We start from the raw sequence: 8051 nt of genomic DNA, 5'->3' as shown, positions 1-8051 counted from the left end.
TACTAGAGTAAGGATTATTAGTTTGGTTTTGCCCTTGGACAAAATTTACCTTTTCAATCTCGCTCATACCTTCATAATCCACATCCGTTTGGATTGGATTACCATTGGCATCGCACGGTGCCATAAACCTATCAATTTTGTGCGATAAGGCAGAAAATTGGGCTTATAACATCGCGACAGGATCAAGATTCACTATACCTTTAACAGATGATGTGGTTGAGGATGATGGTTTCGCCACCGGTATGTGTCCACGTTCAGCGGGCCACATACTGCTGTTAATTGTCATTTCCTCCAAAAGTTCTCTTGCTTGGGCGGATGTCTTCTTCATAAATAACCCTCCCGACATAGCATCTAATGAACCCCTAGTTGTAGGATTCAACCCATTATAAAATGTTTGCATTAAAAGTGCATCGGGTAATTGGTAGTGTGGGCATAAACGTTGGAGTTCTTTAAAACGTTCCCAAGCCTCATAAATAGTTTCATTATCATTCTGAGAAAAAGATGTTAACTCTTTTATGACTCTTGTGGTTTTTGCTAAAGGGAAATATTTTGATAAAAACGCTTGGGCTAGTTGGTCCCGAGTTTCAAATGTTGCACCTGGCATAGAAGTTAACCATTCTTTGGCTCTATCCTTCAAAGTGAAAGGAAAGAGTCGAAGTTTGATTGCTTCGACAGTCATATCTGTTATTTTAAAAGTGTGACAAAATTCAAGAAAATTTGTCAAATGAGCGTTAGGATTTTCGTTAGGTAAGCCATAAAATGTTACATTGTTTTGCAACATATTAAGCAAAGTTGGCTTAATTTCAAATTGGTTTGCGGTTATTCTAGGTCTAACGATACTATTGGTTACACCGACCACCCCTAGGCTAGCGTAATCCATAAGTGTTGGTGGATTTGCCATATTATGTGGCTCGAAATTTTGTTTGTTTTTGTTTTTCTTATCTTTCTTTTTATTTTTAATGGTCTTTTCAATTTCTGGATCAAGTGGTTTTGGTGGAATGCCTGAACTTCGAGAACTGCGCATGAACTTGAAATTTTTGCACGAACCGAAACTACCTTCAAAACAAAATTTGAAAAATAAATATGTTAGTAAAATAAAAATAAATAAATTACAAAAGCTAAAATAAGTATGTATAAACCTAGATTCGAAATAACACACGAAAAATCTAAATTTTTGTTAAAAATTTTGGCGTTCCCCGGCAACGGCGCCAAAAACTTGTTGAGTGATTTCCGCAAGTTCACGGTTTCGCTTGTAGTAATAAAAAGATATCGAACCCACAGAGAACGCTTTTCAACAAAAACTTATTTATGTGTAGTTTAAATACGACTTAAGGTTTATAGAAATAGATAATTGTTATTTGAAATTGGTTTTGAGAGTGATAGAATAAGAATTAGGCTAGAATATATAGAATGTTAGAAATCAATTCTGTTTTGAAAATGAATTACAAAACAGAAACGTTTAGTGTTTAAAATAAGAGAATAATTGTGTTTGTTTGCATTAAGCAAAGAAAACAACTTTAAACTTTGTATAAACTATAAAAGTGTAATAACGTAAACTCCTTCAATTAAAAGGCTTTGAACCGCGGACAATCTTCCTACGGTCAGGATAGATCGCTACCTTAACCAAATTAATTCTCGAAGAATGAATTTGCCTAAATGGTCAACAAAGTTTCCTTGTAAAGATATTGAATTTAACTACGTTTTAATGAAAACACCATAACTCACTTCCGATCGTTTACATAAGTGCTACATAAAAATTTATTGAATTGCATAAACTTTATTAGATGAAGTATGAATTTGATACAAGTTTACAGAGAATAAAAAGCATGGAAGCATTCAAACGACATGAGAGTTCTAGGTCGTCAATCCTTTCCTCAAACCTCGTTAGAGTTTGTCAGACTCCGGGGTCGAATCCGCTACTTAATCTTCTCGCTGAATCTTCAGAATAGAGATGGTTCTTCTACTACCAAAATGTAAACTAATCTTTGAACAGATCTTAATCTAAATCTAAATGCTACTGTGTTTGTAATTATTTGATAAACAATGTGTGTACATCAAATTGTTTTTACAAAATCGAACTTCTAACTCTGAATCGTTTCACTCAGAATTTCTGCATAAATTCTGTACTAAATCTTAACTCTCAATTATATCATATCAACTCTGAAATCAACTCTCTATTTGTAGTTGTTGAAGAGTCGAGTCTAGGGGTCGTGTCTGCTGCGAAGTGACGTTTATATCCAATCGAACGGACGTGTATATTTGAAATCAAACATGTGTAAATTGTGCTGCCTGAAAATCTGATCTTGCCGAGAATAGAAAATCTCTACCGAGATTAGGGGGGTAAATTTCAGTCTTCAAAACGGAGGAGAGAAGTGCCTGGGCGACGCGTGTCGCGACCGAGAATAAGGAATCTCGGTCGCGACACGGGAGGTTTTTCTCCGTCTCCGACTTCGTTCCTTGTCTTCGTTCCTTGTCTTCGTGTCGGTGCGTTTGATTTTCGTCGTCTTTGACTCCTTTCGTAGGGTTTTTCCTTCGTTTCTGACCTTTTTCGCTCCTAGTTGGATTTTACCAAATATTTAGGTACCTTGCATGAAATAAAAATATTCTGACGTAAAAGTACTCTAAATAGATATAAACAACACAAATTCGTAGCAGAACTGATGTAAATATTGATGATATTTTAGGTATATTTTGGGCTTAACACTTCTACTTCCTCACTTTCTACTATCACTTGTTTTTCTTTTTCTTCTGATATTCACCGATTTTGTTTGCTCTTTCCAACCTTTTCTTACAATATATATCTTTTCTTTTTCTTTACAATTATAATTTCTCTTTTCTTTTAATTATTAATAATTCCAATTCTCCCATTTCTTCTTATCAATCATATTTCTTCCTTGTTCTTTTCCCAATTCTGCTATTTATCAATTGTTTTTTATTTATTTATATTAACATTTTCTTTATCCCTCCAAGTTCCGATTAATCCACTTCAAAATATGTCTTATGCTTACCTCCTCAAGTAAATCATCACCGGGAACATTGGAGTTGGAAAAACATACCTTCTTCAATTCACTGATAAGAGCTTTTAGTCCGTCCATGACTTGACCACGACATCTGCTTCATTCTGACTAATCAAGTTACAGATATCTTAATCAAGTCGCTTGCAAGAGCTCAGTTCGTTATGCTTTGCTCTCGCATGTTGGTTCGCTCTCGCTATCGACTTGATGGAGGGTGTTGGAGATAATTATTGTTAATTATCTCTTTAGCTATCCTGAAATACTAACAGATAACTATTTGGCTTATTTAGAGTTATTTAATAGTTAGTGTTTATATTTAACTATATTATGTATAGCCAATTTAGTTCTATTTTTCAGTTTGGCAAATGTTAATCAGTTTTATGTCTATATTGCAGTGCAACTTCAAGTTAATGTGTAAAAGCTTCTAGAACCATCAATGTATTTTTTATTACTAATGAAATATCAAAAGCTTCTATCCACCATTTCATTTAAATCATTTGTTCTTTCTTGCACAACTCGTGCACTTTGTTGTTGATCAGGATTTTTCTCAGCTACATCTTCTTCAAGTTCTCTCATAATTTCAGCCCATATGTCATAATTAATTGGTTGTATATATTCACTTTATCAACCCCAATGCTAATTAAACTAGCATCATCACCAACATCTCCATCAAACATCCGTAAACCTTTGATATATCACCACAAAGAATGAACTAGTCGATCATCACCACCAAAACAATTCGTTCTTCACTTTTTTCAAATACTATCAGTTGCTCTATCACCCTCACGGTAAGAATACACAATTTGAACCTCCCAATCTCTAGGTTCAAGCTTCTTATACTGCCAAACAATCCAAGAACAACCACCCTACACCGAAACAATGTTCTCCATTGAAAAGTGTTAGGAAAGTGGCGTGTAGGAACTAGACATCCAAGTTAAACTTAATTGGTTGAAGATTCCCCCATCCTATTGGCTTTGGCAAATATACTTACATCTTTTATGCAAAGATCCATGAAAAACCTCTCTGCCCCATCTTCGTGTCCTTCCAAAGGCAGCGTAGTGTGAAAGAGAGCTAACTGTTGAACAGAAGAATGAGTTGAGTGCTGAGCTAAAGCAGGGTAGCAAAACTAGGAAGAGGATGGCTAAACCCAGGTGTGTGAAAGAGGGCTGACGGTTGAACAAAAGAATGATTTGAGGGGTGAACTAAAGTATGGTGGTAAAACTAGGAAAGAGGAGACAGCTAAACCCAGGTTTGTGAAAGAGAGCTGACTTTCGAACAGGAGAATGAGCAAGGTAGCAAAACTAGGAAAATGGAGAAGGAGACCGCTAAACTCAAGTGTGTGAAAAAGATCTGATTAAAGTAGGCAGCAAAAATAGGAAGAAGGAGAAAAAGACTGCTACACCCAGATGCGACTTGTGAAAGAGAGCTGGCTGTCGAACGCAAGAATGAGCAAGGTAGCAAAACTAGGAAAATGGAGAAGGAGACCGCTAAACTCAAGTGTGTGAAAAAGATCTGATTAAAACAGGTAGCAAAAATAGGAAGAATGAGAAGGAGACTGCTACACCCAGATGTGACTTGTGAAAGAGAGCTGACTGTCGAACACAAGAATGAGCAAGGTAGAAAAACTAGGAAGACGTAAAAAAAGACCGCTAAACTCAGGTGTGTGAAAGAGATCTGACTAAAGCAGGTAGCAAAAATAGGAAAAATGAGAAGGAGACTGCTAAACCCAGGTGCAGCTTGTGAAAAAGAGCTGACTATCGAACAGAAGAATGGGCAGGGTAGCAAAACTAGTAAGAAGGGGAAGGAGAACACTAAACTTAGGTGTGTGAAAGAGATCTGACTAAAGCAGGCAGCAAAACTAGGAAGAAGGAGAAGGAGACTACTAAACCCAGGTGCGGCTTGTGAAAGAGAGTTGACTGTCGAACAAAAGAATGAACAAGGTAGCAAAACTAGGAAGACGGAGAAGGAGACCGCTAAACTCAGGTGTGTGAAAGAGATCTGATTGCCAAACAGAAAAATGAGCAAGGTAGAAAAACTAGGAAGACGAAGAAAGAGACGGGTAAACTCAGGTGGTGTGTGAAAGATAAAGAGAGCTGACTACTGAACAGAAAAATGAGTTGAGTGGGAGCTAAAGGAGGGAAGCAAAACTAGGAAGAAAGAGAAGGAGAAGCTAAATGCAGGTGCTGCTCTTCTTGGCATAGAACTCACTCGCCAAAGATGCTTGCTGCTATGCTAATATAGTACAAAAAGAAAAGAAATGGTTCGATTAAAGTCGGCGGATCATTCTTCTCTTCTGTTCAAAAATTTTCAGTAATCTACAACCTGATTATGATTAATTATCTGTCTCTCAATTCTCTTCTGATTCATTCGTATCTCTAGTTTTTTCCTAGTTCAGACTTTCAATCTCAGTTCTTTAATCAGTTTGTGTTTTTCAATTGTTTATCTCAGTTCATGTTCTATATGTTATTCGAATCTCTAGTTCTTGTCAAATTCGACTTCCAATCTCTGGTTATCAGTCCGATATATATTCAAATAGATTCTTTGTGTTAAACTTTTCCCATCTCAATCTTAACCTCTAACCCTAATTCCACTGATTCCCATCTCAGCTACATCTTCTTCTTAAATTTCTCTCATAATTTCAGCCCATATGTCATCATTAATTGGTTGTATATATTCACTTTATCAACCCCACTACCAATTACAATAGTATCATCACCAACATCTCCATGAAACATTTGTAAACCTTTGAAAGAGAAGGAGACTGCTACACTCAGATGCAGCTTGTGAAAGAGAGTTGACTGTCGAACATAAGAATGAGCAAGGTAGCAAAACCAGGAAGATGGAGAAGGAGACTGCTAAATTCAGGTGTGTGAAAGAGATCTGACTAAAGCACGTAGCAAAAATAGGAAGAAGGAGAAGGAGACTGCTAAACCCAGGTGCGACTTGTGAAAGAGAGCTAACTGTCGAACAGAAGAATGAGCAGGATAGAAAAACTAGGAAGACGGAGAAAGAGACCACTAAACTCATGTGTGTGAAAGAGATCGGACTAAAGTAGGTAGTAAAACTAGGAAGAAGGAGAAAGAGACTACTAAACCCAGGTGCGGCTTGTGAAAGAGAGGTGACTGTCGAACAGAAGAATGAGCAAGGTAGCAAAACTCGGAAGACGGAGAAGGAGGTGACTACAATTCGTTCTTCAGTTTTTCAAAATACTATCAGTCAGTGTTGTAAAAATCGGTGTCGGCGACTAATCAGTCAATATATCGGTGATTTTTACAACATCGACCGATTTTATATAACTGGTCGGCATATGTCGGTAGCTCGATTTTCTTCCGCCTAGGCGGTTCAAATCGGGTTAAGTCGGAGAAGTCGGTCAAGTCGGACAAGTCGGGGTAGGCCTAAAAAATTGGTCTATGCCGAAAAAATTGGCTGAAACAGGATAAAATGGGTTGGAATGTGTTAAAATCGGCCTAATTTATAAATTACAATTAGTAAAAAATAATACAAGTAATTAGTATTAACTCATAAATATATTATTATTTATTTAAAATAAATATTTATATTTTTCTTTTATATAATATTTATTATTATTATTATTATTAGATAGTATAATTTATATTTTAAATGTGTTTATGTAATATTATTACTATAAACATAAAAAAATAGAAAAATACAAATCCGATTAATCACCGGTTAATCATTTATTAATCTCCGATTAATCTTTAGACGTCTTGTCCGTCCGACTAGCGCCTAGCGACTTTTACAACACTGCTATTAGTTGCTCTGTCACCCTCATGGTAAGAATACACAATTTGAACATCCCAATCTCTAGCTTCATGCTTCTTATACTTTCGAACAATCCAAGAACAACCACCCTAGACCGAAACAATGTTCTCCATTAGAAAGTGTTAGGAGAGCGGCGTGTAGGAACCAGACGTCCAAATTAAACTTAATTGGATGAAGATGCCCCCATCCTATTGGCTTTGGAAAATATACTTTCGTCTTTTATGCAAAGCTCCGTGAAAAACCTCTCTACCCCATCTCTGTGTCCTTCCAAAGGCAGAGTAGTGTGAAAGAGAGCTAACTATTGAATAGGAAAATGAGTTGAGTGGTGAGCTAAAGTAGGATAACAAAACTAGGAAGGAGATGGCTAAACCCAGGTGTGTGAAAGAGAGCTCATTGTTGAACAAAATAATGATTTGAATGGTGAACTAAAGCAGGGTAGTAAAACTAGGAAAGAGGAGACAACTAAACCCAGGTTTGTGAAAAAGAGCTGACTTTCTAACAGAAGAATGAGCAAGGTAGAAAACTAGGAAGACGGAGAAGGAGACCGCTCAACTCAGGTGTGTGAAAGAGATCTAACTAAAGCAGGTGGAAAAAATAGGAAGAAGGAGAAGGAGACTGCTACACTCAAATGCAGCTTGTGAAAGAGAGCTGAGGGTCGAACATAAGAATGAGCAAGGTAGCAAAACCAGGAAGATGGAGAAGGAGACTGCTAAATTCAGGTGTGTGAAAGAGATCTGACTAAAGGAGGTAGCAAAAATAGGAAGAAGGAGAAGGAGACTGCTAAACCCAGGTGCGACTTGTGAAAGAGAGCTAACTATCGAACAGAAGAATGAGCAGGATAGCAAAACTAGGAAAACGGAGAAAGAGACCACTAAACTCAGGTGTGTGAAAGAGATCTGACTAAAGTAGGTAGTAAAACTAGGAAGAAGGAGAATGAGACTACTAAACCCAGGTGCGGCTTGTGAAAGAGAGGTGACTGTCGAACAGAAGAATGAGCAAGGTAGCAAAACTCGGAAGATGGAGAATGAGCTGACTACAATTCGTTCTTTAGTTTTTTCAAATACTATCAGTTAGTGTTGTAAAAATCGGTCAAGTCAGCGACTAATCGGTCGATATATCGGTGATTTTCACAACATCGACCGATTTTATATAACTGGTCGGCATATGTCGAGAGCCCGATTTTCTTCCACCTAGACGGTTCAAATCGGGTTAAGTCGGACAAGTCGGTCAAATCGGACAAGTCGGGGTAGGCTT

General features: G+C 37.2%; 1 non-coding gene across 1 annotated transcript; it reads left to right on the top strand.

Moving 5' to 3' along the window:
* The first annotated feature begins 416 nt into the window (after positions 1-416).
* Positions 417-523, top strand: LOC136210064 (small nucleolar RNA R71). The gene has a single exon (XR_010677775.1). It is a non-coding gene; the product is annotated as a small nucleolar RNA R71 (small nucleolar RNA).
* The last annotated feature ends 7528 nt before the right edge of the window (positions 524-8051 follow it).

Source organism: Euphorbia lathyris, chromosome 10 (assembly GCF_963576675.1).
Source record: "Euphorbia lathyris chromosome 10, ddEupLath1.1, whole genome shotgun sequence".
Classification (NCBI taxonomy): domain Eukaryota; kingdom Viridiplantae; phylum Streptophyta; class Magnoliopsida; order Malpighiales; family Euphorbiaceae; genus Euphorbia; species Euphorbia lathyris.
Note: the sequence above shows the minus strand (reverse complement) of the source record. Positions and strands in the feature narration are given on the sequence as shown.